This window comes from Onychomys torridus, chromosome 4 (assembly GCF_903995425.1).
Source record: "Onychomys torridus chromosome 4, mOncTor1.1, whole genome shotgun sequence".
Classification (NCBI taxonomy): domain Eukaryota; kingdom Metazoa; phylum Chordata; class Mammalia; order Rodentia; family Cricetidae; genus Onychomys; species Onychomys torridus.
Window position 1 is genome coordinate 36,759,624 of NC_050446.1, and position 12,251 is coordinate 36,771,874.

Here is a 12,251-nt window from a genome sequence, read left to right on the forward strand (position 1 = left end):
GGTGCTCAGAGGTGGGCGCCAGCTCCTGTACAAAGTCCTTCTCTACTGTCCTGTCAGGACAGACTTCTGCAGGCTCTGTGTACCTTCTTGTTCACAGGGTCCCAGTGTGGGCATCATGGTCTCCCCTGGTTGTCTGAGGTGATGACTGCTCTCAGCCAGTGAGAGACCTCATGGGGTGGGGTAGTCGGAGGAGGCATGGGCTGAAAGTCCACACACATCATCCTGAAGGAGCTGGCTTAGAAGGGCTAGAACTTCATTAGAGATTCTACAGACATTCATCTACAACTGTGTTTAGTCTGGGCACCGCAGGGAACCCACAGGTTTTACAAAACTCTAAGTGCCTGCTGATTTGGGGGAGCAGAGGGCTTTGCTTAGAAAAATCTTCCCTTTCATGAGGCTGTGCTTCTTGTCTGTCCAATGTTTAGAGACAAGCCCTTCAAAGTGAGTTTTGTAGTTGAAATAGCTTGGCGCCACTGCCTCCCTATCCCCCCCCCCCCCCCCCCCGCTTCCTTTTCTCCTTCCTCCTCCTCCTCCTGTGGAGAATAAGGAGTGTGATCTGTTAGCAGAAACTGCACCACCAGGCTGCCGCTCTGGGACGCCCACAGACTGTCAGGCAGCGATGGTCCCACAGTTTCTGGGCAGCCCGAAACATGGCACACGAGCCCATCAGATGCCTGGGTTATCTGTCTCAGCATTCCACAGCCATGACCAGTCAGTCCTGGCACCCAGAGTCCCAACTGAAATGAGTTACTATTTCCATGTCAGTGTTTGCTGTGAATCAGCCTAAGCCGAAATGATCAGGACACTTAACCGATGACCTCATGCTGTGCTGTGGGAATCGACACACCATGTTTCCAGACTCTGTCCAGTGTGAGTCTGCACTCTGCTGCTGGCTGTTGGGCCTCCCTCTTGGGCCCTGGTTCTCCAGCCTGTTCTGAGAGCAAAGGCTGCCTCCCCACGTCTTATCAACCTCATTTGGCAGCCTCCTCCTCAGGACTGTTGAGCTGTTTTATGAGGAGCTGCCGTGGTCCACACACCATGAGCTTCCCAAGGGCTGGAATTCCTGTGTTTCTTGCTCCCATGTGATACCTGGCCTAGTGCTATCCTGAGGAGTGTCTGTAGGGCTAGAGGTGTCCCGACTTGTGCTATCAGTGACACACCTACCTGTGGCCGCTGAGCAGAGGAGTGGACTGTGTTGGTCTAAGCAAGGGCTCGTTGTGTGGGTATCGACCGAGTGGAATTAGTGAAAGAAGAGAAGGGCTTACAACCCTAAAGCATGGGATATTCATTTTATAGAGTTACGTGGGGGAAATACCTGGTGGATAGGGGCAAGGCAAGGAGTCAGTGGTGTGGTTTTGTTTGGTGGTAGCCCTGTCCTGTCTGCCTTGTTGGATTCACAGATGAGCACTGTGTGTGTGTGTGTGTGTGTGTGTGTGTGTGTGTGAGAGAGAGAGAGAGAGAGAGAGGGAGAGAGGGAGAGAGGGAGAGAGGGAGAGAGGGAGAGAGGGAGGGTGTGCAAGCAAGGGCGCAAATGTGTTTGGCCTGTCAGCTAATAGGTATATTACTTCCTGGTGCAGTGTGGGCGTGGCTCCTGTCCCCCCCCCCCCCTTTGAATCTATAACGTCATCTCCCTCTCCTGGGCCCTTACCTGTTCTCCAGCAAGCTTCTGTGTACTGACTTGGTTGCTTCCTCAGAGGCCCTTCTCCTGGGCTTTGAGAGTACAGGATGTGAGCTGCCTCTGAGGTCTGTCCTTTCCTAATTTTGAAAGGGGGTGTCCCAGCATGTCCCATCAGAAGTGGTTAAGGCTGCCTGCGATACTTTGTGTAAAGTGCCAAGTCTCTTGTTTTGAGTCTCGGCTGTTTGTGTTGGCGAACTCTGGCAAAGGAGTTTGGTCATTGTAATTAACTGGCTCCCATTGCCAAAGCTGCTAAAGATGCTTGATTTGCTGTTGTTCCTGAGCTGAGCCAAGTTTTCTCCTCTATAAGCAGAGTGGGAGATTGGGCTGTGGTGTGCGTGCGTGTGTGCGTGCGTGCGTGCACACCATGTCTCCTAGTTGGTTGAAGCTCATAAACTAGTCTCACTTCACTGTTGGCTGTTTCTGGGTGGAATCTGGCCACCTCTGTCCCGAGCGCCCTATCAGATGGCTGCTGTGTCCACAGGTCTCCAGTCGTAGGTCAGGATGTGTGCATATACCTTTCTCCACACTGGATCACAGAGCTGGGAAAGGTGGTTTCCTCCATTGTGACTTAAGTGTTCCTCTTGTCTCTGGGAACCCACTTCCCTTTCCGTTCTATGGCCATGGAAACCTGGGTTTATCCATAGCTGCCTCAGGACACAAACAACCGAGTGCCTTATTATATTACTTTAAAAATGACTGCCTTTTTTTTTTTTTTTTTTTTTTGGAGACAGGGTTTCTCTGTGTTGCTTTGCACCTTTCCTGGAACTCACTCTGTAGCCCAGGCTGGCTTCGAACTCACAGAGATCCGCCTGTCCCTGCCTCTCGAGTGCTGGGATTAAAGGCATGCGCCACCACTGCCTAGCTATGACTACTTGTTCATTTGAATTTTATCTTTGGTTTTTAGGTGGGTTGAAGTGGGGGGCTTTTAGTAAGAATTTATATCTTAAGCTTGCTGGGTTCAGTTTAGTCCTCACACATACAAGTTGTGTGTGTGTGTGTGTGTGTATGTGTATTTATACATAGTATGTATAGATATAAATATGTGTGTATATATATACATGTATATATGCATGCAAAAATTGTGTATACATATATATGTACATACATATATACATATGTGTATATACACACATGCACACACATATCCCTTATTTAAAATGCTTGGTGCAAAAAATATTTCACATTTATGGATTTTTCCAGAGCATGGGATATTTTCATAATTGATAATGTTCAAAGATCTAAAACTTGGGGCATTATGCTGCTGTTTTTGAGAAGTTTCATGTTTTAGATTTAAGGATTTGGAACACTTACCCTTTATTCTTTCCCCTTAGCGCACAGGCCAGGTGAGAGATGGGGAGAAAAGCGCTTGCCCAGTACTTTCTGGGGGCCTATGGAGAATGTGTGTGACACTAACCAAGAGATGTGACACGCCCTCCCTTCCTGTCACTGACACCCAGTGTGATGTCCCGCACATGACTGTCCAGCTCAGCTTGTGTTCAGCTGTAAGGAAGAGAAGGGCAGACTGTGAGACATGTCTCCATGCCTTTAATGGAAGGAAGCATGCCTTCGGTGCCTTGGCAGGTGGCTGGATCTATCCAAAGTGTGAACATTCTCTCTAGGAGTGACAGCTGTTCAGAGCTGTGGTCCTCAGACAGATTTTTAGAGGAGCAAGGCGCCTATGAAATCAGATCAGTGTCATCTATACTTTAGGAAATGTGTTTAGGTCAAATTTATGTTTTTTTATAGCACACATTATTCCCAAGGCATATTTGGAATAATATCAGAATAGGGACCAAAGGGAAGCAGGGCTCAGATCCAGGTAACAGCTCGGATGGGCATGCTGTGCAGTGGCACTGGCGTGCCCGAAGATGTACCGTCCTTCTGGCCTCGGGAGCCCCGTGGCCAGAGTGGAAAGGGAACACGGCCATGGCAGACTGCTCTTCGCGTCCATGGGAAGAAGCGGGGCAGCCCATAATGAGCACAGAATTGTTGTTCTGGTCTTCTCCTTCTAAAGACACCCTCAGGAAGTTGTTCGGTGTCTTTAGAGCTGACTTCCCAGAAGCAACAGAGAAGGAGTCAGGAACTCAGATGGCAGCCAGGCTCCCACTTCTGCATGGCCTTGCCCGAGCCAGTGAACGTTTCTGGGCCTTTCTGTCCTCATTGGCAATAGACGAGACTAGCACTTGCCTCCCAGGAGTTGCTTGTGTATGAAATGGATTCGTGGCTATGCAAAGCCATGAAGCGTTGCATAGAAGTTCTTCTCACATGGCATAGTGTGTTGTTAAAATGGTTAGTGGGGCTGAAGGGATGAAATTGGTGTATATATATATATATATATATATATATATATATATATATATATATATATATATATATATCAATCTATACCTTAGTAATACTAATTTATCATAGCTCCAGCTGCATATATTAGCTCTCAAATATCTGTTAGCCTCTGAGTCCAGCAGAACACCTCGATCAGGTTCTGTTTAATTTCCATAAGCACACTTTGAGATCACTTTTTTGTTTATTTTTTTTTCAAGACAGGGTTTCTCAGTGTAGCTTTGGTGCCTGTTTTGGAACTCACTCTGTAGCCCAGGCTGGCCTCGAACTGAGAGCTCCACCTGGCTCTGCCTCCCGAGTGCTGGGATTAAAGGTGCATGTGCTGAGATCACTTTTAAGTGCACTTTCATGAAGCTGAAGGAACCGAGCTAACAGAAAGTTGTACCTCTTACCCCAAGTCACAAAGTGAATCCCTGCAGAAGCCAGGAATTTTACCTGGCCGATAGATTAACCTGGATCATACTCTCAAACAAAACAGAAAGCCCTTGGCTTGGGAGGCAGTTCGTGAGTAAAGAGCATGCTGTTTAAGCACAGGACCCGAGTTTGGATCCTCAGCATTGCTAGAGAAGCTGGGCACAGGGGCATGCACCTGTAACCCCACCTAGTGCTGGTAGATATGGGGGTGGGGGTGGGGGTTCTGGAGGCTTCCTGGGCAGCCATTTTCACCAGAAAATTTTTACCAGAAATTTTCACTCCTGGTTCATGGAGTGGCTCTGTCTCCAAAAGTGAGAACAATAGAGGTCAATACATTTGGTGTTGACCTCTTGGCCTCCATGTATATTCGCACAGGCAAACACACCAACGCACGTGTGTACACACATGCACACATGGGGGCCGGTGGCTAATAAAACTAAAACTTCCATGTACTCAGCAGCTAGTCTTGAGGCACAGCCTTCACTGGTACACAGTCTCCTTTCCCTTAGCCCACCGAATGAGTGGCCCTCACAGGCTCCTTTCGGGTAGCCCACCGAATGAGTGGCCCTCACAGTCTCCTAAGGGTAGCCCACCGAATGAGTGGCCCTCACAGGCTCCTTTCCCGTAGCCCACCGAATGAGTGGCCCTCACAGGCTCCTAAGGGTAGCCCACCGAATGAGTGGCCCTCACAGGCTCCTAAGGGTAGCCCACCGAATGAGTGGCCCTGACTCTCATTCTTGTCCTACAAATGGCTGTGGATTACGGAAGACTTGAAAGATCAAAGTGCAGCAGAGACATGAAGCTGCTTTCTTAAGAATTTGCTCACTTTTAGTTATGTGTGTTGTGAGCAGCATCAGCCTGTTCAGTGAGGAAGCTTGGGCAGCGCTGGCTTCATTCCTAAGGGCAAGGGCAGAGCGCTCCCTGGAGGGACCTCTTGGTGCTGTGCTGGGGACATGCTTCGTTCCCATGGTCTAGAGCACTGGTTTATGATGCAAGCACAGGATTTTTTTTTTTTTAATTTTAATCTTTGTTTTCATTTCATCCTTTAAGTTGGTGAAGATGAGCTGAGATATCAGCCCCAGCTTTGTAGAGATGAATTTATAGAGCTTGGAGAGCCTGTTTTGTGTCTAGTGGAAACCCTGGCCTCCCTCAAGGATGGATAAAAATGCCTAAGAAATAAACCAGGAAAGTCATAGCCCTGTTCTGGTACAATAGCAAAGACATGTTGCCTTGCCTTTGGGTGAAGGCACCACCTTCAGGGGCCTTTCTGAAATACCCATGTAATAGCCCCATCTGAGTAGCAGGGCATCCCCTCCCATAACACACACACACACACACACACACACACACACACACACACACACACACACACACATAATCATTTTACCTTTTAGATTGGCGGTTCTCAATCTGTGGGTCACGACCCTTAGTATCAAGCCATGTTTTCACAGGGGTCACCTAAGACCATCAGAAAACACAGATATTTACATTACGATTCCTAATTAGCAAAATTACAGTTATGAAGTAGCAACAGAATCATTTTATGGGTGGGGTCACCACAGCATGCAGCAGTGTATTAAAGGGTCGCAGCATTAGGAAGGTTGAGAAGCGCTGCTGTTGATAAAATAGCAGAGAATCTCCAACCCTCCTTACAGCCTTTGCTTTGGCCCTGTGCTTTGCTGTGCATGCTGTGTGGCTACTTCTATGTGAACCGTGCTGCTTACCTTTAACATTGGTACTTCCGTTTTTTGTTTTTGTATTTTTTATTTTTATAAAAACGGGAAAGGCCAGTATCACATGGAAATAAATTACACACATGAACACACACATATAAACAAAACTGAGCTGGGCTGTTCTGCTCATGGTGACCTTGGAGTCAGAGGAAGTGTGTAGAGCAGAGGCAGGCTCTTGCTTAAGAGCCATGCTGGCTATGCAGGTCAGTTTGGACTCTCCACATGTAATGTGTGGAAGATGGTTGTCTGGTTTGGAAGTGTGGTCTCTGTCACCTTCTCTCCAAGTCTCTGGGTCAGGTCTAAGAAGCAAAGGAGGGGAGAGAGCATCCCTGACTTGATCCTCAAGCTGAGCCACCTTGGACCAGTGCAGTGACACACCTCTGTGTGTTTGAGTGACAGGTCTGTTGTAACATTTTATAAACAGCCCTGTTGATGCAGTGACTGTGTTCCCAGCAAGTTGACAGTTAAGGATGCTTTCTTTTTCTTTCTTTCTTTCTTTCTTTCTTTCTTTCTTTCTTTCTTTCTTTTTTTTTTTTTAAATCAAATCTTTGCCCAGAGAACTTTAGTATGTAAAAGATTCTGCCAAATGATCCATTTTATGGTGCAAAGAAGTGTTTCTCTGGGATGTTTTCAGTAAGCTCAGATGATTGAGTGTCAGTCAGGTTTTTCTTAAAATGAACATTTGCCATAACGAGTCTACTCAAGCTCAGAAGACAGCGCTGCTGAGGTGAAATTCTTCAAGATTGTCAGGGTAGGGAATGTGCTCTTTTTCACAATTGAAACACACAGATGATGTCTTGTTAAGGGTTTGCCAAGTAAAAGCCTTGTGTCTGACTAGCTTCGGTGCTGTGTGCTCACCCAGACTGGGGGCTTCCCTGTCATGTGTCTTTGTATTTTGTTGGTGGAAGACAGAGCATCAATGCCCTCCTCTCCCACCCTGGTCTCATGTCTTTCATACCCCAGCCTCCACTCCTTTCTTGTCTGGTCCAGCCGAGTTCAGTGACCCTCATTAGAGCTGGGGCAGAGGTTGGCTCTCTCAGCAGGATGGTTGGAATTCCTGAGCATAGCTTGTTTGGAGTTTGTTTGCTATAACCCGCCATGCTTCCGAATATGGGAATGTGGTATCCTGAAGTCCTTGAGGCTGCTGAACTTGAGATGCATCCTCGCCTGGGGCATTTGTGTGAGGAAGCTAAAAATACTCTGGGCTGAAGAGGAAAGCCATGTCCTGTTGGCTCTTCAGTTGTGTCTCCTTAGGATTCCTGTAGAGAACCTGATCTGGCTCAAGCCTGAGCAAAGCAGACCTGTGCTGACAGGTTCCTAATCCCCACCCCCCCTCCACCCCCCCACCCCGACCCCTACACTTGAAGAACTGAAGTCTGAATCACACAGCAGATCGGGCTGTGGGGAAAGAAGGTGGAGTCCAACCCTGTCGCCAGGCCTGGCAGGGCATGCATGTCAGCCTGTCAGCTGCTCCAACTTCCGGCTTCTCTGCCAGCTGGTGAAACACACAGATCCTATTTTTAGCTCAGGGCTGTCTGATGTGTTACTGTTGAAAGACATCAGTAGCAGCTGCAACATAAATCGTGATTTAAAGGTCCTGTTTTTTACAGGGATGAAGCTTCTTCACGAAACGAAAGAAGGCAGCCTTTAGTAGGCAGACCACTCAGGTCTCATCCAGTGCAAGGCTGGCTCACTCCTTTCCACAGAGTTCTGTGTGTGTGTGTGTGCCTTTTGATCCCTTTCTCCTCCTTGTTGGGTACAGCCAGGGAAACAGGAGGAGGGTCCCTGAGTGAAGGAAAATTCCAGAGCAGCAGCTGGCACCAGCATCCTTCACAGCCCACTTGTAGAGGTCCTGTTCAGATCAGTTCAGATGGTGTATGTTGTAGAAGAACATGGTAGAATTTTTATACCCCTCATAACCCTTAGGGTAGGGAAAGACCCCTATAACAAAAGATGTGGTACTAGGAGCAGAGCACACCAGAGTGTACTGTGAAGCCCTGTGAAGCCCAGGTGTCCAGGACAGAGAAGTGTTCTCAGCTCACAGAGGCAGTTTCGATGCTGGCTTCTGACACAGCCTTCCTCACAGGCTGTGGGGTGCACAGGCCAGCAGGTGTGAGGCTTGTGTGAGGTTTGTGTGGCTGCTTCTCCAGATTCTGTCTTGCCCTCCCTGGGCTGAGATGATACCTGTCAAGGGACAATTCCCAGAGAGATGTCAGCTCCCACACAAAAGGGGGCAGCTCGTTTGTGCCCAGAGCTTCTTCAGGTATCTGAGTTTCTCAAAATAATTAATATAGCTTTTCTGCCAGAGGCAGATCTGGGTGTGGCATGTTCTGGTCTTCTATAGTGCAAGGTACCCCAGGCCCCATCCCTCAGCCATCATGAACATCACCACCACCATTGTGGCAGGAACAGACTGTGTTAGGGGTTCCCTGCAGCAAGGTGGGCACTGGCTTACAATCTTCTAGTTTGGACCACCTTGGCAGCTGGCTCTGTGAGTGTGAGATGCTTTCTTACCTTTACCACTATGCATTGCTGCATAAAACTGACTGGGTGCTTATCTTTTGGCCCACGTTTATGTGTAAGTTTGAATGTCTCCTCCTCCTCAGGGGCAGGAGCCTGTTTGCATCATGCACACTTTTACACACACACACACACACAGACACACACACACACACACACACACACACACACACACACACACACACAAGAACTTCTTGACTAAACTAAAGAAATATTCTGTAGATGCCCTTTGGCATTGTCTGTTCTGTTGCTGGGAAGAGACACCGTGACCAAGGCAACTTTTATAAAGGAAAATATTTCGTTTGGGCTCGTTTACAGTTCAGAGGTTAGCCCATTATCGTCACAGTAGGAAAGATGGATGGCAGCATGTGAGCAGGCAAGGTGCTGGAGAAGTAACCTAGAGTTTCCATTCAGCTGCACAGGCAGCAGGAAGAAAAGAGAAAGCAACCAGGCCTGACTTAGGCTTTTGAAAATTTCAAAGGCCACTTCCAGTGACATACTTCCTCCAACAAGGCCATACCTCATCCCTTCAAATACTGCTACCCTCTGGTGATGAAGCATCCAAATCTATGAGTGGGGGCTGAGGGCTCCTCACATTCAACCAGCCACAGGCTTCTTCCTCTTGTCACCCATATCACTGTGCTTTGGGGGCCTCAGGGTGTTAAAATCTAATAATAGCAGACAGGGGGGAGGGCATTGTGTTTATGACTCAGTTTTTCAATACTTAAGATGTATTTAAGCAATGAGATTTGAATTAAACATCTGATGACCTTTAGGGCTCTTCACATAGGTGTGACCACTTTCACTGCACAAGTGAGGAAACCATCTTGGTCAAACCTAGAAAATACACGTTCTAGCAGTATGTTCCAGCTCCTTCTGAAACCCCTGCATTTCTGGAGTGCCTCCGATCCATTCTGGACCCCTCTGAGTCCTAGGAGGCTCTGTGTGCTGGCCCTGTACCTTCTGCTAGAGGCTATAGTTCCTGCCTTGGTGTCAGCTCTGACTTCGCCCAGGGACTGAGGCTGTACCACTTCCTTGGAGAGTGGAGAGGGGTCAGGCCTACTTCCTGGAGTGGCGTTCTACCCCAGAGGCCAAGACAAGCCGTTAGGATGTGCTGGGCTTTGTAGAAAAGTACAGTTGCTTCAGATTTTAGAACATCCTGACAGCCCAGCAGATGCTAGCCAAGGCGTGCTCCCGGTCAGGCTGCAAAGGCTGGTGTCAGCTGCTAGTCTGCTGCCTCCTCTGGTCCCCTGACTGGCTCCTTCTGTGCCATCTGCTACAGAAACAACCAAGAGACCTGGGGTCAGTCAGAACAGTGCCCCTTGAACGCATTTTCTTAGAGAAATGTGCTGACCTACTTCCTGAGTAGGTAGCAGATGTGTGTCACTGAGTGAGGAGGGACTTAACTATGAGCAAGAATGGCCTGATTGGGCCAGGCCTGCGGAGTGCTCCCCACCTCCCTCCCCAGCTGCTGGAGACACAGGACCATCCCCGAGGGCGCTGCTGGAGGAGGGTCAGCGTCCCGACTGTGAGGTCCACATTCATGCCTCAGGGGCTCAGGACCAGAAACACAATGAGAACTGGCTTGCCTTTCTGGAAGGATGGGGGACGGCGTGTTCCTGATGTCTTCCTGCGCTTCAGATGCTTCCCCCCCCCCCCCCCAGATGAGGTCTCCCGGTGACCTGCTCCACCGTGGTTCCTGCCTTACTCCATCCATAGAGACTAGGGGTGGAGCTCCAGTGATACCAGCAGGTGTCGGGCCCTGCGCGTGTGTGTCTGTCTGTCTGTCTGGTGGTTAACCTCAGTCACCAGAGCCATGTTTAGGGGAGGCTGGAGGAGTTGTGAGCAGAGGGCAGAGGGCGAGGAGCCATCCCTGACGGCGTACATTTTTAGAGGGCCCTAGGAGGAGCAAGTGTCAGCTAGCCACATGCAAGGGGTCTAGTGAATAGGTGCGGGCAGGCATGTGTATGGAAAGCAGCCTTCCTGAGCACAGGCTTCTGAGGTTCTCGTTACCATGTCAGAGGTCCCCTCTTCAAGACAGCTCTTGCGGTGTGGGTTTTTACTGTGTGTTCTTTGCTATTCATTGAATCGACCGTATAAGACTGGCCATTGAGTTGTTGAGTTGTGTTTAGGTGTGGAGGCATGCATTTTCATGGATGTATAAAGCTCCCACTGTGGGACGTCGTTCACTGGTGTTTCCCACATGGCAATGTGGGTAGTAGCTGGCTTGAGGCCATGTGAAGAATGCTGCCACACAAGTGTACATTCACCTGGCCTGTTTTCCAGCCTCGGTGTCCTGTCGTCATTCCCACCAGTGAGGAGCAGGTGTCTGTCCCCTCATTCCACATCCACAAAGGATGGGCGCTTTGTATATGGTCGCTGGCGTTGAATGCTCCTTGGTGAAGGGTTTCCTCTACTTCCACTCTTGTGGCCTGAGAAGTCACCTCTTCCCTCATTAGCAGGGATACGTCTGTCTTCTGGAAGCTGGAAATTGAGGATATGTTTAAAAACAGAGTTTTCCAGGAAGGCTTGGGAATGCCTGCCCCTTCTGAGGAGCATCTGTCCTGTGTGGCTCAGAGCCATGTTGTCCCTTTGTCCCACTGAAAAGCCGTTATTTTGGCCTGGGTTGTCACTGACACCTTCTGTTGGACATAGTTCCTGTGACAAAGCAGAAGCCAGGATGTAGGCAAGTGGAGGCACAGTCAGTCACGTGAGTGTTCTTTCCCGTTGGTGTTGTGACCCCGCCCCCCACTGTGTAACACTGGTCTGTGATAAGCTGGTATCCACCCCAGCACCTTACTTTTTGTTTTATAACATTGAAAATATGACTTGTTAAAAAGGTTTTTACATTCCAGCAAGGCGGGAATGATAGGGTGGACGCTCTTGATTATCTCAGTAATTCTTTTCATTGGAAAAAAGGCTTTAATTTGTGTGTGTGTGTGTGTGTGTGTGTGTGTGTGTGTGTGTGTGTGTGTGTGTGTGTGTACCACAGGAATGTGGGGGCCCATGGAGGCCTCTGGAGCTGGGATTACAGGTGTTTTGTGAGCAGCTTAATGTAGGTACTGGGGACTGAACTGGGGTCCTGGAAGAGCAGAAAGTGCTCTTCCCCACAGAGCCATCTCCAGCCCTTCTGTATTTATGTTTCGTTGAGGGGACTCTGACTGAAGGCTAAGAGGCCAGATTTGAGTATAACACCACTCTGTTTGTGATATACTCTTATTGAAGAAAACAAACCCCAAACTTAATGAATCTGGGGTTTAAGCAAAGCATTCTGGAGCCAGCTGATGTGTCTTTACCCTCATAGTTTGACTTGAGCTGGAGACCGACGTAGGACAGACAGCTCACACATGGCTGGCCCCAGTGCTGTCCACTGAGAGCTTACCTGTCAAGGGCATGCAGCCTCAATTTTGTCCCTCTTGATCTCACCCCAGAGCTGCTCAGCCTTCCTCACAGCTTGGCAGCCGGCTTCCAGGAAGAAGCATTCAAGGGCAGCACAAGTTGCCCATTTCCAGAGACCCAGGCCCAGACATTAGCCTAGTGCCGCTGTGCTCTGTGGACCACAGATG

The 12,251-nt window shown here is 48.9% G+C and overlaps 1 protein-coding gene across 7 annotated transcripts in view; it reads left to right on the forward strand.

Annotated features, from left to right (window-relative positions):
- The window catches only part of Tanc1 (tetratricopeptide repeat, ankyrin repeat and coiled-coil containing 1), a 223,472-nt gene that overhangs the window by 197,191 nt on the left and 14,030 nt on the right, over positions 1-12,251 (forward strand). The gene's annotated exons all lie outside the window — the stretch shown is intronic.